General features: G+C 32.9%; 9 non-coding genes across 9 annotated transcripts; all 9 read left to right on the top strand.

The window, feature by feature from the left end:
• The first annotated feature begins 1,302 nt into the window (after window positions 1-1,302).
• On the top strand, window positions 1,303-1,376 carry TRNAI-AAU (transfer RNA isoleucine (anticodon AAU)). The gene has a single exon. It is a non-coding gene; the product is annotated as a tRNA-Ile (tRNA).
• Window positions 1,377-2,820: 1,444 nt separating this feature from the next.
• TRNAI-AAU (transfer RNA isoleucine (anticodon AAU)) lies at window positions 2,821-2,894 on the top strand. The gene has a single exon. It is a non-coding gene; the product is annotated as a tRNA-Ile (tRNA).
• Window positions 2,895-3,683: 789 nt separating this feature from the next.
• On the top strand, window positions 3,684-3,757 carry TRNAI-AAU (transfer RNA isoleucine (anticodon AAU)). The gene has a single exon. It is a non-coding gene; the product is annotated as a tRNA-Ile (tRNA).
• Window positions 3,758-5,854: 2,097 nt separating this feature from the next.
• Window positions 5,855-5,928, top strand: TRNAI-AAU (transfer RNA isoleucine (anticodon AAU)). The gene has a single exon. It is a non-coding gene; the product is annotated as a tRNA-Ile (tRNA).
• Window positions 5,929-6,718: 790 nt separating this feature from the next.
• TRNAI-AAU (transfer RNA isoleucine (anticodon AAU)) lies at window positions 6,719-6,792 on the top strand. The gene has a single exon. It is a non-coding gene; the product is annotated as a tRNA-Ile (tRNA).
• Window positions 6,793-8,889: 2,097 nt separating this feature from the next.
• Window positions 8,890-8,963, top strand: TRNAI-AAU (transfer RNA isoleucine (anticodon AAU)). Its single transcript has one exon. It is a non-coding gene; the product is annotated as a tRNA-Ile (tRNA).
• Window positions 8,964-14,300: 5,337 nt separating this feature from the next.
• On the top strand, window positions 14,301-14,374 carry TRNAI-AAU (transfer RNA isoleucine (anticodon AAU)). The gene has a single exon. It is a non-coding gene; the product is annotated as a tRNA-Ile (tRNA).
• Window positions 14,375-15,817: 1,443 nt separating this feature from the next.
• TRNAI-AAU (transfer RNA isoleucine (anticodon AAU)) lies at window positions 15,818-15,891 on the top strand. Its single transcript has one exon. It is a non-coding gene; the product is annotated as a tRNA-Ile (tRNA).
• Window positions 15,892-21,228: 5,337 nt separating this feature from the next.
• On the top strand, window positions 21,229-21,302 carry TRNAI-AAU (transfer RNA isoleucine (anticodon AAU)). The gene has a single exon. It is a non-coding gene; the product is annotated as a tRNA-Ile (tRNA).
• The last annotated feature ends 998 nt before the right edge of the window (window positions 21,303-22,300 follow it).

Here is a 22,300-nt window from a genome sequence, read left to right on the forward strand (position 1 = left end):
AATATCTATTAATGGTTCTAAGTTCTAACGCCAAGTAACTAAATCTCTTATTTATAGCAATTTATTGAGATCATTTTTGTTTAGTCTTGTTGATAATATATAAAGAGACTATGAATGTAAATAGCTGAATATAAGCTTTCCAACTATCCCGGATTAACAATCAGTAGGACTTCATCATCTGCTTCATCTTCAATAGTATGCTATATATTTAGTGACTCTATTAGTTTAGTCTGTTAGAGCATGAAGTTAAAAACGACAAGGACATACTTTCAATCAGTCTCCAAGCCAATACTTGATGCTCCTTTAATGTTCAAAATAGATGTATTTTCTACTGTATCATGTTTATCTCCATATTTCCTTTGAGGAGAAGCTGATAAAATGATTAGATGAATCAATTCAATATAGGTGATGAATATTTATTTATTGCTTAACCACATGGAAAAAACGTTAATGGTTCTAAGTTCTAACACTAAGTATGAAAATCTCTTTTGTATTGTAATTTTTTTTAAGTCATATTAGTTTCTTCATGTTGATAATATATAACAATAACTTCATGGTAAACTGCTGAAATTAAGCTTTCCAAATCTCCTGGGTTAACTATCATTTGCCCTTCTTCATTTGCTGGACCTCCAGGTAGTTGTGCAAAATGACCTGTTAGCTCAGATGGTTAGAGCGTGGTGCTAATAACGCCAAGGTCACTAGTTCGATCCCTGTACAGGCCAAGTTCAATTGTTGGAACAAATATGAATTTTTCTTGTGTCTCATTTTGGACTGTTAATCTTCTTGAATCACACACTGCTTGAAGGATTGGATGGAATCAGTAGCATTTCATCATCTGCTAATTCTTCAAAAGTATTCTATATATTTAGTGAGCCTATTAGTTTAGTCTGTTAGAGCATTAAGTTAAAAACGCAAAGGACAAAATTTCAATCAGTCTCCAAGCCAATATTTGAAGCTCCTTTAATGTTGAAAATAGATGTATTTTCTTCTGTATCATGTTTACCTCCATATTTCCTTTGCGCAGAAGCTGATAGAATGATTAGATGAATCATTTGAATACAGGTGATGAATATTTATTTATTGCTAAACCACGTGGAAAAAACGTTACTGGTTCAAAATTCTAACACTAAGTATGGAAATCTCTTTTGTATTGCAATTTTTTTGAAGTCATATTAGTTTCTTCATGTTGATAATATGAAAGTTAATTCATATTAAACAGCTGAAATTAAGCTTTCCAAATCTCCCGGTTGAACTATCATTAGCACTGCTTCCTGTGCTGGTCCTCCAGAAGATGTGCAAATTGGCCTGTTAGCTCAGTTGGTTAGAGCATGGTGCTAATAACGCCAAGGTCACAGGTTCGATCCCTGTACAGGCCAAGTTTAATTCTTTGAAAAAAGATGAATTTTTCTTGTGTCTCATTTTGGACTGTTTATCTCCTTGGATCAAACGCTGCTTGAAGGATTGGATGAATACATTTGATATAATTATAGAATTAATTACTATTCTTAAAATGCCTGGAATATCTATTAATGGTTCTAAGTTCTAACGCCCAGTAACTAACTCTCTTATTTATTGCAATTTATTGAGATCATTTTTGTTTAGTCTTGTTGATAATATATAAAGATACTATGAATGTAAACAGCTGAATATAAGCTTTCCAACTATCCCGGATTAACAATCAGTAGGACTTCATCATCTGCTTCATCTTCAATAGTATGCTATATATTTAGTGACTCTATTAGTTTAGTCTGTTAGAGCATGAAGTTAAAAACGACAAGGACATACTTTCAATCAGTCTCCAAACCAATACTTGATGCTCCTTTAATGTTGAAAATAGATGTATTTTCTACTGTATCATGTTTATCTCTATATTTCATTTGAGGAGAAGCTGATAAAATGATTAGATGAATCAATTCAACATAGGTGATGAATATTTATTTATTGCTTAACCACATGGAAAAATTTTTAATGGTTCTAAGTTCTAACACTAAGTATGTAAATCTCTTTTGTATTGTAATTTTTTTTAAGTGATATTAGTTTCTTCATGTTGATAATATATAACAATAACTTCATGGTAAACTGCTGAAATTAAGCTTTCCAAATCTCCTGGGTTAACTATCATTTGCCCTTCTTCATATGCTGGACCTCCAGCAAGCTCTGCAAAATGGCCTGTTAGCTCAGATGGTTAGAGCGTGGTACTAATAACGCCAAGGTCACAGGTTCGATCCCTGTACAGGCCAAGTTTAATTGTTTGAACAAAGATGAATTTTTCTTGTGTCTCATTTTGGACTGTTTATCTCCTTGAATCACACGCTGCTTGAAGGATTGGATGGAATCAGTAGCATTTCATCATCTGCAAATTCTTCAAAAGTATTCTATATATTTAGTGAGCCTATTAGTTTAGTCTGTTAGAGCATGAAGTTAAAAACGCAAAGGACATAATTTCAATCAGTCTCCAAGCCAATACTTGATGCTCCTTTAATGTTGAAAATAGATGTATTTTCTTCTGTATCATGTTTACCTCCATATTTCCTTTGCGCAGAAGCTGATAGAATGATTAGATGAATCAATTGAATATAGGTGATGAATATTTATTTATTGCTAAACCACGTGGAAAAAACGAAACTGGTTCAAAATTCTAACACTAAGTATGGAAATCTCTTTTGTATTGCAATTTTTTTGAAGTCATATTAGTTTCTTCATGTTGATAATATGAAAGTTAATTCATATTAAACAGCTGAAATTAAGCTTTCCAAATCTCCCGGTTGAACTATCATTAGCACTGCTTCCTGTGCTGGTCCTCCAGAAGATGTGCAAATTGGCCCGTTAGCTCAGTTGGTTAGAGCGTGGTGCTAATAACGCCAAGGTCACAGGTTCGATCCCTGTACAGGCCAAGTTTAATTCTTTGAAAAAAGATGAATATTTCTTGTGTCTCATTTTGGACTGTTTATCTCCTTGGATCAAACGCTGCTTGAAGGATTGGATGAATACATTTGATATATTTATAGAATTAATTACTATTCTTAAAGCGCCTGGAATATCTATTAATGGTTCTAAGTTCTAACGCCAAGTAACTAAATCTTTTATTTATTGCAATTTATTGAGATCATTTTTGTTTAGTCTTGTTGATAATATATAAAGATACTATGAATGTAAACAGCTGAATATAAGCTTTCCAACTATCCCGGACTAACAATCAGTAGGACTTCATCATCTGCTTCATCTTCAGTAGTATGCTATATATTTAGTGACTCTATTAGTTTAGTCTGTTAGAGCATGAAGTTGAAAACGCCAAGGACATACTTTCAATCAGTCTCCAAGCCAATACTTGATGCTCCTTTAATGTTGAAAACAGATGTATTTTCTACTGTATCATGTTTATCTCTATATTTCCTTTGAGGAGAAGCTGATAAAATGATTAGATGAATCAATTCAATATAGGTGATGAATATTTATTTATTGCTTAACCACATGGAAAAAAAGTTAATGTTCTAAGTTCTAACACTAAGTATGAAAATCTCTTTTGTATTGTAATTTTTTTTAAGTCATATTAGTTTCTTCATGTTGATAATATATAACAATAACTTCATGGTAAACTGCTGAAATTAAGCTTTTCAAATCTCCTGGGTTAACTATCATTTGCCCTTCTTCATTTGCTGGACCTCCAGGTAGCTGTGCAAAATGGCCTGTTAGCTCAGATGGTTAGAGCGTGGTGCTAATAACGCCAAGGTCACAGGTTCGATCCCTGTACAGGCCAAGTTTAATTGTTTGAAAAAAGATTAATTTTTCTAGTGTCTCATTTTGGACTGTTTATCTCCTTGAATCACACGCTGCTTGAAGGATTGGATGGAATCAGTAGCATTTCATCATCTGCTAATTCTTCAAAAGTATTCTATATATTTAGTGAGCCTATTAGTTTAGTCTGTTAGAGCATGAAGTTAAAAACGCAAAGGACATAATTTCAATCAGTCTCCAAGCCAATACTTGATTCTCCTTTAATGTTGAAAATAGATGTATTTTCTTCTGTATCAGGTTTACCTCTATATTTCCTTTGCGCAGAAGCTGATAGAATGATTAGATGAATCAATTGAATATAGGTGATGAATATTTATTTATTGCTAAACCACGTGGAAAAAACGTTAGTGGTTCAAAATTCTAACACTAAGTATGGAAATCCCTTTTGTATTGCAATTTTTTTGAAGTCATATTAGTTTCTTCATGTTGATAATATGAAAGTTAATTCATATTAAACAGCTGAAATTAAGCTTTCCAAATGTCCCGGTTGAACTATCATTAGCACTGCTTCTTGTGCTGGTCCTCCAGAAGATGTGCAAATTGGCCTTTTAGCTCAGTTGGTTAGAGCGTGGTGCTAATAACACCAAGGTCACAGGTTCGATCCCTGTACAGGCCAAGTTTAATTCTTTGAAAAAGATTAATTTTTCTTGTGTCTCATTTTGGACTGTTTATCTCCTTGGATCAAACGCTGCTTGAAGGACTGGATGAATACATTTGATATAATTATAGAATTAATTACTATTCTTAAAGCGCCTGGAATATCTATTAATGGTTCTAAGTTCTAACGCCAAGTAACTAAATCTCTTATTTATAGCAATTTATTGAGATCATTTTTGTTTAGTCTTGTTGATAATATATAAAGATACTATGAATGTAAATAGCTGAATATAAGCTTTCCAACTATCCCGGATTAACAATCAGTAGGACTTCATCATCTGCTTCATCTTCAATAGTATGCTATATATTTAGTGACTCTATTAGTTTAGTCTGTTAGAGCATGAAGTTAAAAACGACAAGGACATACTTTCAATCAGTCTCCAAGCCAATACTTGATGCTCCTTTAATGTTCAAAATAGATGTATTTTCTACTGTATCATGTTTATCTCCATATTTCCTTTGAGGAGAAGCTGATAAAATGATTAGATGAATCAATTCAATATAGGTGATGAATATTTATTTATTGCTTAACCACATGGAAAAAACGTTAATGGTTCTAAGTTCTAACACTAAGTATGAAAATCTCTTTTGTATTGTAATTTTTTTTAAGTCATATTAGTTTCTTCATGTTGATAATATATAACAATAACTTCATGGTAAACTGCTGAAATTAAGCTTTCCAAATCTCCTGGGTTAACTATCATTTGCCCTTCTTCATTTGCTGGACCTCCAGGTAGTTGTGCAAAATGACCTGTTAGCTCAGATGGTTAGAGCGTGGTGCTAATAACGCCAAGGTCACTAGTTCGATCCCTGTACAGGCCAAGTTCAATTGTTTGAACAAATATGAATTTTTCTTGTGTCTCATTTTGGACTGTTAATCTTCTTGAATCACACACTGCTTGAAGGATTGGATGGAATCAGTAGCATTTCATCATCTGCTAATTCTTCAAAAGTATTCTATATATTTAGTGAGCCTATTAGTTTAGTCTGTTAGAGCATTAAGTTAAAAACGCAAAGGACATAATTTCAATCAGTCTCCAAGCCAATATTTGAAGCTCCTTTAATGTTGAAAATAGATGAATTTTCTTCTGTATCATGTTTACCTCCATATTTCCTTTGCGCAGAAGCTGATAGAATGATTAGATGAATCAATTGAATACAGGTGATGAATATTTATTTATTGCTAAACCACGTGGAAAAAACGTTACTGGTTCAAAATTCTAACACTAAGTATGGAAATCTCTTTTGTGTTGCAATTTTTTTGAAGTCATATTAGTTTCTTCATGTTGATAATATGAAAGTTAATTCATATTAAACAGCTGAAATTAAGCTTTCCAAATCTCCCGGTTGAACTATCATTAGCACTGCTTCCTGTGCTGGTCCTCCAGAAGATGTGCAAATTGGCCTGTTAGCTCAGTTGGTTAGAGCATGGCGCTAATAACGCCAAGATCACAGGTTCGATCCCTGTACAGGCCAAGTTTAATTCTTTGAAAAAAGATGAATTTTTCTTGTGTCTCATTTTGGACTGTTTATCTCCTTGGATCAAACGCTGCTTGAAGGATTGGATGAATACATTTGATATAATTATAGAATTAATTACTATTCTTAAAGCACCTGGAATATCTATTAATGGTTCTAAGTTCTAACGCCCAGTAACTAAATCTCTTATTTATTGCAATTTATTGAGATCATTTTTGTTTAGTCTTGTTGATAATATATAAAGATGCTATGAATGTAAACAGCTGAATATAAGCTTTCCAACTATCCCGGACTAACAATCAGTAGGACTTCATCATCTGCTTCATCTTCAATAGTATGCTATATATTTAGTGACTCTATTAGTTTAGTCTGTTAGAGCATGAAGTTAAAAACGACAAGGACATACTTTCAATCAGTCTCCAAACCAATACTTGATGCTCCTTTAATGTTGAAAATAGATGTATTTTCTACTGTATCATGTTTATCTCTATATTTCCTTTGAGGAGAAGCTGATAAAATGATTAGATGAATCAATTCAATATAGGTGATGAATATTTATTTATTGCTTAACCACATGGAAAAAAATTTAATGGTTCTAAGTTCTAACACTAAGTATGTAAATCTCTTTTGTATTGTAATTTTTTTTAAGTCATATTAGTTTCTTCATGTTGATAATATATAACAATAACTTCATGGTAAACTGCTGAAATTAAGCTTTCCAAATCTCCTGGGTTAACTATCATTTGCCCTTCTTCATATGATGGACCTCCAGCTAGCTGTGCAAAATGGCCTGTTAGCTCAGATGGTTAGAGCGTGGTGCTAATAACGCCAAGGTCACAGGTTCGATCCCTGTACAGGCCAAGTTTAATTGTTTGAACAAAGATGAATTTTTCTTGTGTCTCATTTTGGACTGTTTATCTCCTTGAATCACACGCTGCTTGAAGGATTGGATGGAATCAGTAGCATTTCATCATCTGCAAATTCTTCAAAAGTATTCTATATATTTATTGAGCCTATTAGTTTAGTCTGTTAGAGCATGAAGTTAAAAACGCAAAGGACATAATTTCAACCAGTCTCCAAGCCAATACTTGATGCTCCTTTAATGTTGAAAATAGATGTATTTTCTTCTGTATCAGGTTTACCTCTATATTTCCTTTGCGCAGAAGCTGATAGAATGATTAGATGAATCAATTGAATATAGGTGATGAATATTTTTTTATTGCTAAACCACGTGGAAAAAACTTTACTGGTTCAAAATTCTAACACTAAGTATGGAAATCTCTTTTGTATTGCAATTTTTTTGAAGTCATATTAGTTTCTTCATGTTGATAATATGAAAGTTAATTCATATTAAGCAGCTGAAATTAAGCTTTCCAAATCTCCCGGTTGAACTATCATTAGCACTGCTTCCTGTGCTGGTCCTCCAGAAGATGTGCAAGTTGGCCTGTTAGCTCAGTTGGTTAGTGCGTGGTGCTAATAACGCCAAGGTCATAGGTTCGATCCCTGTACAGGCCAAGTTTAATTCTTTGAAAAAAGATTAATTTTTCTTGTGTCTCATTTTGTACTGTTTATCTCTTGGATCAAACGCTGCTTGAAGGATTGGATGAATACATTTGATATAATTATAGAATTAATTACTATTCTTAAAGCGCCTGGAATATCTATTAATGGTTCTAAGTTCTAACGCCAAGTAACTAAATCTCTTATTTATTGCAATTTAGTGAGATCATTTTTGTTTAGTCTTGTTGATAATATATAAAGATACTATGAATGTAAACAGCTGAATATAAGCTTTCCAACTATCCCGGATTAACAATCAGTAGGACTTCATCATCTGCTTCATCTTCAGTAGTATGCTATATATTTAGTGACTCTATTAGTTTAGTCTGTTAGAGCATGAAGTTGAAAACGCCAAGGACATACTTTCAATCAGTCTCCAAACCAATACTTGATGCTCCTTTAATGTTGAAAATAGATGTATTTTCTACTGTATCATGTTTATCTCTATATTTCCTTTGAGGAGAAGCTGATAAAATGATTAGATGAATCAATTCAATATAGGTGATGAATATTTATTTATTGCTTAACCACATGGAAAAAATTTTAATGGTTCTAAGTTCTAACACTAAGTATGTAAATCTCTTTTGTATTGTAATTTTTTTTAAGTCATATTAGTTTCTTCATGTTGATAATATATAACAATAACTTCATGGTAAACTGCTGAAATTAAGCTTTCCAAATCTCCTGGGTTAACTATCATTTGTCCTTCTTCATATGCTGGACCTCCAGCTAGCTGTGCAAAATGGCCTATTAGCTCAGATGGTTAGAGCGTGGTGCTAATAACGCCAAGGTCACAGGTTCGATCCCTGTACAGGCCAAGTTTAATTGTTTGAACAAAGATGAATTTTTCTTGTGTCTCATTTTGGACTGTTTATCTCCTTGAATCACATGCTGCTTGAAGGATTGGATGGAATCAGTAGCATTTCATCATCTGCAAATTCTTCAAAAGTATTCTATATATTTAGTGAGCCTATTAGTTTAGTCTGTTAGAGCATGAAGTTAAAAACGCAAAGGACATAATTTCAATCAGTCTCCAAGCCAATACTTGATGCTCCTTTAATGTTGAAAATAGATGTATTTTCTTCTGTATCATGTTTACCTCCATATTTCCTTTGCGCAGAAGCTGATAGAATGATTAGATGAATCAATTGAATATAGGTGATGAATATTTATTTATTGCTAAACCACGTGGAAAAAACGTTACTGGTTCAAAATTCTAACACTAAGTATGGAAATCTCTTTTGTATTGCAATTTTTTTGAAGTCATATTATTTTCTTCATGTTGATAATATGAAAGTTAATTCATATTAAACAGCTGAAATTAAGCTTTCCAAATCTCCCGGTTGAACTATCATTAGCACTGCTTCCTGTGCTGGTCCTCCAGAAGATGTGCAAATTGGCCTGTTAGCTCAGTTGGTTAGAGCGTGGTGCTAATAACGCCAAGGTCACAGGTTCGATCCCTGTACAGGCCAAGTTTAATTCTTTGAAAAAAGATGAATATTTCTTGTGTCTCATTTTGGTCTGTTTATCTCCTTGGATCAAACGCTGCTTGAAGGATTGGATGAATACATTTGATATATTTATAGAATTAATTACTATTCTTAAAGCGCCTAGAATATCTATTAATGGTTCTAAGTTCTAACGCCAAGTAACTAAATCTTTTATTCATTGCAATTTATTGAGATCATTTTTGTTTAGTCTTGTTGATAATATATAAAGATACTATGAATGTAAACAGCTGAATATAAGCTTTCCAACTATCCCGGATTAACAATCAGTAGGACTTCATCATCTGCTTCATCTTCAATAGTATGCTATATATTTAGTGACTCTATTAGTTTAGTCTGTTAGAGCATGAAGTTAAAAACGCCAAGGACATACTTTCAATCAGTCTCCAAGCCAATACTTGATGCTCCTTTAATGTTGAAAATAGATGTATTTTCTACTGTATCATGTTTATCTCTATATTTCCTTTGAGGAGAAGCTGATAAAATGATTAGATGAATCAATTCAATATAGGTGATGAATATTTATTTATTGCTTAACCACATGAAAAAAACGTTAATGGTTCTAAGTTCTAACACTAAGTATGAAAATCTCTTTTGTATAGTATTTTTTTTTAAGTCATATTAGTTTCTTCATGTTGATAATATATAACAATAACTTCATGGTAAACTGCTGAAATTAAGTTTTCCAAATCTCCTGGGTTAACTATCATTTGCCCTTCTTCATTTGCTGGACCTCCAGGTAGTTGTGCAAAATGGCCTGTTAGCTCAAATGGTTAGAGCGTGGTGCTAATAACGCCAAGGTCACAGGTTCGATCCCTGTACAGACCAAGTTCAATTGTTTGAACAAAGATGAATTTTTCTTGTGTCTCATTTTGGACTGTTAATCTTCTTGAATCACACGCTGCTTGAAGGATTGGATGGAATCAGTAGCATTTCATCATCTGCTAATTCTTCAAAAGTATTCTATATATTTAGTGAGCCTATTAGTTTAGTCTGTTAGAGCATGAAGTTAAAAACGCAAAGGACATAATTTCAATCAGTCTCCTAGCCAATATTTGAAGCTCCTTTAATGTTGAAAATAGATGTATTTTCTTCTGTATCATGTTTACATCCATATTTCCTTTGCGCAGAAGCTGATAGAATGATTAGATGAATCAATTGAATATAGGTGATGAATATTTATTTATTGCTAAACCACGTGGAAAAAACGTTACTGGTTCAAAATTCTAACACTAAGTATGGAAATTTCTTTTGTATTGCAATTTTTTTGAAGTCATATTAGTTTCTTCATGTTGATAATATGAAAGTTAATTCATATTAAACAGCTGAAATTAAGCTTTCCAAATCTCCCGGTTGAACTATCATTAGCACTGCTTCCTGTGCTGGTCCTCCAGAAGATGTGTAAATTGGCCTGTTAGCTCACTTGGTTAGAGCGTGGTGCTAATACCGCCAAGGTCACAGGTTCGATCCCTGTACTGGCCAAGTTTAATTCTTTGAAAAAGATTAATTTTTCTTGTGTCTCATTTTGGACTGTTTATCTCCTTGGATCAAACGCTGCTTGAAGGACTGGATGAATACGTTTGATATAATTACAGAATTAATTACTATTCTCAAAGCGCCTGGAATATCTTTTAATGGTTCTAAGTTCTAACGCCAAGTAACTAAATCTCTTATTTATAGCAATTTATTGAGATCATTTTTGTTTAGTCTTGTTGATAATATATAAAGATACTATGAATGTAAATAGCTGAATATAAGCTTTCCAACTATCCCGGATTAACAATCAGTAGGACTTCATCATCTGCTTCATCTTCAATAGTATGCTATATATTTAGTGACTCTATTAGTTTAGTCTGTTAGAGCATGAAGTTAAAAACGACAAGGACATACTTTCAATCAGTCTCCAAGCCAATACTTGATGCTCCTTTAATGTTGAAAATAGATGTATTTTCTTCTGTATCATGTTTACCTCCATATTTCCTTTGCGCAGAAGCTGATAGAATGATTAGATGAATCAATTGAATACAGGTGATGAATATTTATTTATTGCTAAACCACGTGGAAAAAACGTTACTGGTTCAAAATTCTAACACTAAGTATGGAAATCTCTTTTGTATTGCAATTTTTTTGAAGTCATATTAGTTTCTTCATGTTGATAATATGAAAGTTAATTAATATTAAACAGCTGAAATTAAGCTTTCCAAATCTCCCGGTTGAACTATCATTAGCACTGCTTCCTGTGCTGGTCCTCCAGAAGATGTGCAAATTGGCCTGTTAGCTCAGTTGGTTAGAGCATGGTGCTAATAAAGCCAAGGTCACAGGTTCGATCCCTGTACAGGCCAAGTTTAATTCTTTGAAAAAAGATGAATTTTTCTTGTGTCTCATTTTGGACTGTTTATCTCCTTGGATCAAACGCTGCTCGAAGGATTGGATGAATACATTTGATATAATTATAGAATTAATTACTATTCTTAAAGCGCCTGGAATATCTATTAATGGTTCTAAGTTCTAACGCCCAGTAACTAAATCTCTTATTTATTGCAATTTATTGAGATCATTTTTGTTTAGTCTTGTTGATAATATATAAAGATACTATGAATGTAAACAGCTGAATATAAGCTTTCCAACTATCCCGGATTAACAATCAGTAGGACTTCATCATCTGCTTCATCTTCAGTAGTATGCTATATATTTAGTGACTCTATTAGTTTAGTCTGTTAGAGCATGAAGTTAAAAACGCCAAGGACATACTTTCAATCAGTCTCCAAGCCAATACTTGATGCTCCTTTAATGTTGAAAATAGATGTATTTTCTACTGTATCATGTTTATCTCTATATTTCCTTTGAGGAGAAGCTGATAAAATGATTAGATGAATCAATTCAATATAGGTGATGAATATTTATTTATTGCTTAACCACATGAAAAAACGTTAATGGTTCTAAGTTCTAACACTAAGTATGAAAATCTCTTTTGTATTGTAATTTTTTTTAAGTCATATTAGTTTCTTCATGTTGATAATATATAACAATAACTTCATGGTAAACTGCTGAAATTAAGCTTTCCAAATCTCCTGGGTTAACTATCATTTGCCCTTCTTCATTTGCTGGACCTCCAGGTAGTTGTGCAAAATGGCCTGTTAGCTCAGATGGTTAGAGCGTGGTGCTAATAACGCCAAGGTCACAGGTTCGATCCCTGTACATGCCAAGTGTAATTGTTTGAAAAAAGATTAATTTTTCTAGTGTCTCATTTTGGACTGTTTATCTCCTTGAATCACACGCTGCTTGAAGGATTGGATGGAATCAGTAGCATTTCATCATCTGCTAATTCTTCAAAAGTATTCTATATATTTAGTGAGCCTATTAGTTTAGTCTGTTAGAGCATGAAGTTAAAAACGCAAAGGACATAATTTCAATCAGTCTCCAAGCCAATACTTGATTCTCCTTTAATGTTGAAAATAGATGTATTTTCTACTGTATCATGTTTACCTCTATATTTCCTTTGCGCAGAAGCTGATAGAATGATTAGATGAATCAATTGAATATAGGTGATGAATATTTATTTATTGCTAAACCACGTGGAAAAAACGTTAGTGGTTCAAAATTCTAACACTAAGTGTGGAAATCTCTTTTGTATTGCAATTTTTTTGAAGTCATATTAGTTTCTTCATGTTGATAATATGAAAGTTAATTCATATTAAACAGCTGAAATTAAGCTTTCCAAATCTCCCGGTTGAACTATCATTAGCACTGCTTCGCGTGCTGGTCCTCCAGAAGATATGCAAATTGGCCTTTTAACTCAGTTGGTTAGAGCGTGGTGCTAATAATGCCAAGGTCACAGGTTCGATCCCTGTACAGGCCAAGTTTAATTCTTTGAAAAAAGATTAATTTTTCTTGTGTCTCATTTTGGACTGTTTCTCTCCTTGGATCAAACGCTGCTTGAAGGACTGGATGAATACATTTAATATAATTATAGAATTAATTACTATTCTTAAAGCGCTTGGAATATCTATTAATGGTTCTAAGTTCTAACGCCAAGTAACTAAATCTCTTATTTATAGCAATTTATTGGGATCATTTTTGTTTAGTCTTGTTGATAATATATAAAGATACTATGAATGTAAACAGCTGAATATAAGCTTTCCAACTATCCCGGATTAACAATCAGTAGGACTTCATCATCTGCTTCATCTTCAGTAGTATGCTATATATTTAGTGACTCTATTAGTTTAGTCTGTTAGAGCATGAAGTTAAAAACGCCAAGGACATACTTTCAATCAGTCTCCAAGCCAATACTTGATGCTCCTTTAATGTTGAAAATAGATGTATTTTCTACTGTATCGTGTTTATCTCTATATTTCCTTTGAGGAGAAGCTGATAAAATGATTAGATGAATCAATTCAATATAGGTGATGAATATTTATTTATTGCTTAACCACATGGAAAAAACGTTAATGGTTCTAAGTTCTAACACTAAGTATGAAAATCTCTTTTGTATTGTAATTTTTTTAAGTCATATTAGTTTCTTCATGTTGATAATATATAACAATAACTTCATGGTAAACTGCTGAAATTAAGCTTTCCAAATCTCCTGGGTTAACTATCATTTGCCCTTCTTCATTTGCTGGACCTCCAGGTAGTTGTGCAAAATGGCCTGTTATCTCAGATGGTTAGAGCGTGGTGCTAATAACGCCAAGGTCACAGGTTCGATCCCTGTACAGGCCAAGTTTAATTGTTTGAAAAAAGATGAATTTTTCTTGTCTCTCATTTTGGACTGTTTATCTCCTTGAATCACACGCTGCTTGAAGGATTGGATGGAATCAGTAGCATTTCATCATCTGCTAATTCTTCAAAAGTATTCTATATATTTAGTGAGCCTATTAGTTTAGTCTGTTAGAGCATGAAGTTAAAAACGCAAAGGACATAATTTCAATCAGTCTCCAAGCCAATACTTGATTCTCCTTTAATGTTGAAAATAGATGTATTTTCTCTGTATCATGTTTACCTCTATATTTCCTTTGCGCAGAAGCTGATAGAATGATTAGATGAATCAATTGAATATAGGTGATGAATATTTATTTATTGCTAAACCACGTGGAAAAAACGTTAGTGGTTCAAAATTCTAACACTAAGTGTGGAAATCTCTTTTGTATTGCAATTTTTTTGAAGTCATATTAGTTTCTTCATGTTGATAATATGAAAGTTAATTCATATTAAACAGCTGAAATTAAGCTTTCCAAATCTCCCGATTGAACTATCATTAGCACTGCTTCGTGTGCTGGTCCTCCAGAAGATGTGCAAATTGGCCTTTTAGCTCAGTTGGTTAGAGCGTGGTGCTAATAACGCCAAGGTCACAGGTTCGATCCCTGTACAGGCCAAGTTTAATTCTTTGAAAAAAGATTAATTTTTCTTGTGTCTCATTTTGGACTGTTTATCTCCTTGGATCAAACGCTGCTTGAAGGACTGGATGAATACATTTAATATAATTATAGAATTAATTACTATTCTTAAAGCGCTTGGAATATCTATTAATGGTTCTAAGTTCTAATGCCAAGTAACTAAATCTCTTATTTATAGCAATTTATTGAGATCATTTTTGTTTAGTCTTGTTGATAATATATAAAGATACTATGAATGTAAACAGCTGAATATAAGCTTTCCAACTATCCCGGATTAACAATCAGTAGGACTTCATCATCTGCTTCATCTTCAATTGTATGCTATATATTTAGTGACTCTATTAGATTAGTCTGTTAGAGCATGAAGTCAAAAACGACAAGGACATACTTTCAATCAGTCTCCAAACCAATACTTGATGCTCCTTTAATGTTGAAAATAGATGTATTTTCTACTGTATCATGTTTATCTCTATATTTCCTTTGAGGAGAAGCTGATAAAATGATTAGATGAATCAATTCAATATAGGTGATGAATATTTATTTATTGCTTAACCACATGAAAAAAACGTTAATGGTTCTAAGTTCTAACACTAAGTATGAAAATCTCTTTTGTATTGTATTTTTTTTTAAGTCATATTAGTTTCTTCATGTTGATAATATATAACAATAACTTCATGGTAAACTGCTGAAATTAAGTTTTCCAAATCTCCTGGGTTAACTATCATTTGCCCTTCTTCATTTGCTGGACCTCCAGGTAGTTGTGCAAAATGGCCTGTTATCTCAGATGGTTAGAGCGTGGTGCTAATAACGCCAAGGTCACAGGTTAGTTCCCTGTACAGGCGAAGTTCAATTGTTTGAACAAAGATGAATTTTTCTTGTGTCTCATTTTGGACTGTTAATCTTCTTGAATCACACGCTGCTTGAAGGATTGGATGGAATCAGTAGCATTTCATCATCTGCTAATTCTTCAAAAGTATTCTATATATTTAGTGAGCCTATTAGTTTAGTCTGTTAGAGCATGAAGTTAAAAACGCAAAGGACATAATTTCAATCAGTCTCCTAGCCAATATTTGAAGCTCCTTTAATGTTGAAAATAGATGTATTTTCTTCTGTATCATGTTTACATCCATATTTCCTTTGCGCAGAAGCTGATAGAATGATTAGATGAATCAATTGAATATAGGTGATGAATATTTATTTATTGCTAACCACGTGGAAAAAACGTTACTGGTTCAAAATTCTAACACTAAGTATGGAAATCTCTTTTGTATTGCAATTTCTTTGAAGTCATATTAGTTTCTTCATGTTGATAATATGAAAGTTAATTCATATTAAACAGCTGAAATTAAGCTTTCCAAATCTCCCGGTTGAACTATCATTAGCACTGCTTCCTGTGCTGGTCCTCCAGAAGATGTGCAAATTGGCCTGTTAGCTCAGTTGGTTAGAGCGTGGTGCTAATAACGCCAAGGTCACAGGTTCGATCCCTGTACAGGCCAAGTTTAATTCTTTGAAAAAAGATGAATATTTCTTGTGTCTCATTTTGGTCTGTTTATCTCCTTGGATCAAACGCTGCTTGAAGGATTGGATGAATACATTTGATATATTTATAGAATTAATTACTATTCTTAAAGCACCTAGAATATCTATTAATGGTTCTAAGTTCTAACGCCAAGTAACTAAATCTTTTATTTATTGCAATTTCTTGAGATCATTTTTGTTTAGTCTTGTTGATAATATATAAAGATACTATGAATGTAAACAGCTGAATATAAGCTTTCCAACTATCCCGGATTAACAATCAGTAGGACTTCATCATCTGCTTCATCTTCAATAGTATGCTATATATTTAGTGACTCTATTAGTTTAGTCTGTTAGAGCATGAAGTTAAAAACGCCAAGGACATACTTTCAATCAGTCTCCAAGCCAATACTTGATGCTCCTTTAATGTTGAAAATAGATGTATTTTCTACTGTATCATGTTTATCTCTATATTTCCTTTGAGGAGAAGCTGATAAAATGATTAGATGAATCAATTCAATATAGGTGATGAATATTTATTTATTGCTTAACCACATGAAAAAAACGTTAATGGTTCTAAGTTCTAACACTAAGTATGAAAATCTCTTTTGTATTGTATTTTTTTTAAAGTCATATTAGTTTCTTCATGTTGATAATATATAACAATAACTTCATGGTAAACTGCTGAAATTAAGTTTTCCAAATCTCCTGGGTTAACTATCATTTGCCCTTCTTCATTTGCTGGACCTCCAGGTAGTTGTGCAAAATGGCCTGTTAGCTCAAATGGTTAGAGCGTGGTGCTAATAACGCCAAGGTCACAGGTTCGATCCCTGTACAGACCAAGTTCAATTGTTTGAACAAAGATGAATTTACCTTGTGTCTCATTTTGGACTGTTAATCTTCTTGAATCACACGCTGCTTGAAGGATTGGATGGAATCAGTAGCATTTCATCATCTGCTAATTCTTCAAAAGTATTCTATATATTTAGTGAGCCTATTAGTTTAGTCTGTTAGAGCATGAAGTTAAAAACGCAAAGGACATAATTTCAATCAGTCTCCTAGCCAATATTTGAAGCTCCTTTAATGTTGAAAATAGATGTATTTTCTTCTGTATCATGTTTACATCCATATTTCCTTTGCGCAGAAGCTGATAGAATGATTAGATGAATCAATTGAATATAGGTGATGAATATTTATTTATTGCTAAACCACGTGGAAAAAACGTTACTGGTTCAAAATTCTAACACTAAGTATGGAAATTTCTTTTGTATTGCAATTTTTTTGAAGTCATATTAGTTTCTTCATGTTGATAATATGAAAGTTAATTCATATTAAACAGCTGAAATTAAGCTTTCCAAATCTCCCGGTTGAACTATCATTAGCACTGCTTCCTGTGCTGGTCCTCCAGAAGATGTGTAAATTGGCCTGTTAGCTCACTTGGTTAGAGCGTGGTGCTAATAACGCCAAGGTCACAGGTTCGATCCCTGTACTGGCCAAGTTTAATTCTTTGAAAAAGATAAATTTTTCTTGTGTCTCATTTTGGACTGTTTATCTCCTTGGATCAAACGCTGCTTGAAGGACTGGATGAATACGTTTGATATAATTACAGAATTAATTACTATTCTCAAAGCGCCTGGAATATCTTTTAATGGTTCTAAGTTCTAACGCCAAGTAACTAAATCTCTTATTTATAGCAATTTATTGAGATCATTTTTGTTTAGTCTTGTTGATAATATATAAAGATACTATGAATGTAAATAGCTGAATATAAGCTTTCCAACTATCCCGGATTAACAATCAGTAGGACTTCATCATCTGCTTCATCTTCAATAGTATGCTATATATTTAGTGACTCTATTAGTTTAGTCTGTTAGAGCATGAAGTTAAAAACGACAAGGACATACTTTCAATCAGTCTCCAAGCCAATACTTGATGCTCCTTTAATGTTGAAAATAGATGTATTTTCTTCTGTATCATGTTTACCTCCATATTTCCTTTGCGCAGAAGCTGATAGAATGATTAGATGAATCAATTGAATACAGGTGATGAATATTTATTTATTGCTAAACCACGTGGAAAAAACGTTACTGGTTCAAAATTCTAACACTAAGTATGGAAATCTCTTTTGTATTGCAATTTTTTTGAAGTCATATTAGTTTCTTCATGTTGATAATATGAAAGTTAATTAATATTAAACAGCTGAAATTAAGCTTTCCAAATCTCCCGGTTGAACTATCATTAGCACTGCTTCCTGTGCTGGTCCTCCAGAAGATGTGCAAATTGGCCTGTTAGCTCAGTTGGTTAGAGCATGGTGCTAATAAAGCCAAGGTCACAGGTTCGATCCCTGTACAGGCCAAGTTTAATTCTTTGAAAAAAGATGAATTTTTCTTGTGTCTCATTTTGGACTGTTTATCTCCTTGGATCAAACGCTGCTCGAAGGATTGGATGAATACATTTGATATAATTATAGAATTAATTACTATTCTTAAAGCGCCTGGAATATCTATTAATGGTTCTAAGTTCTAACGCCCAGTAACTAAATCTCTTATTTATTGCAATTTATTGAGATCATTTTTGTTTAGTCTTGTTGATAATATATAAAGATACTATGAATGTAAACAGCTGAATATAAGCTTTCCAACTATCCCGGATTAACAATCAGTAGGACTTCATCATCTGCTTCATCTTCAGTAGTATGCTATATATTTAGTGACTCTATTAGTTTAGTCTGTTAGAGCATGAAGTTAAAAACGCCAAGGACATACTTTCAATCAGTCTCCAAGCCAATACTTGATGCTCCTTTAATGTTGAAAATAGATGTATTTTCTACTGTATCATGTTTATCTCTATATTTCCTTTGAGGAGAAGCTGATAAAATGATTAGATGAATCAATTCAATATAGGTGATGAATATTTATTTATTGCTTAACCACATGAAAAAACGTTAATGGTTCTAAGTTCTAACACTAAGTATGAAAATCTCTTTTGTATTGTAATTTTTTTTAAGTCATATTAGTTTCTTCATGTTGATAATATATAACAATAACTTCATGGTAAACTGCTGAAATTAAGCTTTCCAAATCTCCTGGGTTAACTATCATTTGCCCTTCTTCATTTGCTGGACCTCCAGGTAGTTGTGCAAAATGGCCTGTTAGCTCAGATGGTTAGAGCGTGGTGCTAATAACGCCAAGGTCACAGGTTCGATCCCTGTACATGCCAAGTGTAATTGTTTGAAAAAAGATTAATTTTTCTAGTGTCTCATTTTGGACTGTTTATCTCCTTGAATCACACGCTGCTTGAAGGATTGGATGGAATCAGTAGCATTTCATCATCTGCTAATTCTTCAAAAGTATTCTATATATTTAGTGAGCCTATTAGTTTAGTCTGTTAGAGCATGAAGTTAAAAACGCAAAGGACATAATTTCAATCAGTCTCCAAGCCAATACTTGATTCTCCTTTAATGTTGAAAATAGATGTATTTTCTACTGTATCATGTTTACCTCTATATTTCCTTTGCGCAGAAGCTGATAGAATGATTAGATGAATCAATTGAATATAGGTGATGAATATTTATTTATTGCTAAACCACGTGGAAAAAACGTTAGTGGTTCAAAATTCTAACACTAAGTGTGGAAATCTCTTTTGTATTGCAATTTTTTTGAAGTCATATTAGTTTCTTCATGTTGATAATATGAAAGTTAATTCATATTAAACAGCTGAAATTAAGCTTTCCAAATCTCCCGGTTGAACTATCATTAGCACTGCTTCGCGTGCTGGTCCTCCAGAAGATATGCAAATTGGCCTTTTAACTCAGTTGGTTAGAGCGTGGTGCTAATAATGCCAAGGTCACAGGTTCGATCCCTGTACAGGCCAAGTTTAATTCTTTGAAAAAAGATTAATTTTTCTTGTGTCTCATTTTGGACTGTTTCTCTCCTTGGATCAAACGCTGCTTGAAGGACTGGATGAATACATTTAATATAATTATAGAATTAATTACTATTCTTAAAGCGCTTGGAATATCTATTAATGGTTCTAAGTTCTAACGCCAAGTAACTAAATCTCTTATTTATAGCAATTTATTGGGATCATTTTTGTTTAGTCTTGTTGATAATATATAAAGATACTATGAATGTAAACAGCTGAATATAAGCTTTCCAACTATCCCGGATTAACAATCAGTAGGACTTCATCATCTGCTTCATCTTCAGTAGTATGCTATATATTTAGTGACTCTATTAGTTTAGTCTGTTAGAGCATGAAGTTAAAAACGCCAAGGACATACTTTCAATCAGTCTCCAAGCCAATACTTGATGCTCCTTTAATGTTGAAAATAGATGTATTTTCTACTGTATCGTGTTTATCTCTATATTTCCTTTGAGGAGAAGCTGATAAAATGATTAGATGAATCAATTCAATATAGGTGATGAATATTTATTTATTGCTTAACCACATGGAAAAAACGTTAATGGTTCTAAGTTCTAACACTAAGTATGAAAATCTCTTTTGTATTGTAATTTTTTTAAGTCATATTAGTTTCTTCATGTTGATAATATATAACAATAACTTCATGGTAAACTGCTGAAATTAAGCTTTCCAAATCTCCTGGGTTAACTATCATTTGCCCTTCTTCATTTGCTGGACCTCCAGGTAGTTGTGCAAAATGGCCTGTTATCTCAGATGGTTAGAGCGTGGTGCTAATAACGCCAAGGTCACAGGTTCGATCCCTGTACAGGCCAAGTTTAATTGTTTGAAAAAAGATGAATTTTTCTTGTGTCTCATTTTGGACTGTTTATCTCCTTGAATCACACGCTGCTTGAAGGATTGGATGGAATCAGTAGCATTTCATCATCTGCTAATTCTTCAAAAGTATTCTATATATTTAGTGAGCCTATTAGTTTAGTCTGTTAGAGCATGAAGTTAAAAACGCAAAGGACATAATTTCAATCAGTCTCCAAGCCAATACTTGATTCTCCTTTAATGTTGAAAATAGATGTATTTTCTCTGTATCATGTTTACCTCTATATTTCCTTTGCGCAGAAGCTGATAGAATGATTAGATGAATCAATTGAATATAGGTGATGAATATTTATTTATTGCTAAACCACGTGGAAAAAACGTTAGTGGTTCAAAATTCTAACACTAAGTGTGGAAATCTCTTTTGTATTGCAATTTTTTTGAAGTCATATTAGTTTCTTCATGTTGATAATATGAAAGTTAATTCATATTAAACAGCTGAAATTAAGCTTTCCAAATCTCCCGATTGAACTATCATTAGCACTGCTTCGTGTGCTGGTCCTCCAGAAGATGTGCAAATTGGCCTTTTAGCTCAGTTGGTTAGAGCGTGGTGCTAATAACGCCAAGGTCACAGGTTCGATCCCTGTACAGGCCAAGTTTAATTCTTTGAAAAAAGATGAATTTTTCTTGTGTCTCATTTTGGACTGTTTATCTCCTTGGATCAAACGCTGCTCGAAGGATTGGATGAATACATTTGATATAATTATAGAATTAATTACTATTCTTAAAGCGCCTGGAATATCTATTAATGGTTCTAAGTTCTAACGCCCAGTAACTAAATCTCTTATTTATTGCAATTTATTGAGATCATTTTTGTTTAGTCTTGTTGATAATATATAAAGATACTATGAATGTAAACAGCTGAATATAAGCTTTCCAACTATCCCGGATTAACAATCAGTAGGACTTCATCATCTGCTTCATCTTCAGTAGTATGCTATATATTTAGTGACTCTATTAGTTTAGTCTGTTAGAGCATGAAGTTAAAAACGCCAAGGACATACTTTCAATCAGTCTCCAAGCCAATACTTGATGCTCCTTTAATGTTGAAAATAGATGTATTTTCTACTGTATCATGTTTATCTCTATATTTCCTTTGAGGAGAAGCTGATAAAATGATTAGATGAATCAATTCAATATAGGTGATGAATATTTATTTATTGCTTAACCACATGAAAAAACGTTAATGGTTCTAAGTTCTAACACTAAGTATGAAAATCTCTTTTGTATTGTAATTTTTTTTAAGTCATATTAGTTTCTTCATGTTGATAATATATAACAATAACTTCATGGTAAACTGCTGAAATTAAGCTTTCCAAATCTCCTGGGTTAACTATCATTTGCCCTTCTTCATTTGCTGGACCTCCAGCTAGTTGTGCAAAATGGCCTGTTATCTCAGATGGTTAGAGCGTGGTGCTAATAACGCCAAGGTCACAGGTTCGATCCCTGTACATGCCAAGTGTAATTGTTTGAAAAAAGATTAATTTTTCTAGTGTCTCATTTTGGACTGTTTATCTCCTTGAATCACACGCTGCTTGAAGGATTGGATGGAATCAGTAGCATTTCATCATCTGCTAATTCTTCAAAAGTATT

Source organism: Lissotriton helveticus, chromosome 4_1 (assembly GCF_964261635.1).
Source record: "Lissotriton helveticus chromosome 4_1, aLisHel1.1, whole genome shotgun sequence".
NCBI classification, from domain to species: Eukaryota; Metazoa; Chordata; class Amphibia; order Caudata; family Salamandridae; genus Lissotriton; species Lissotriton helveticus.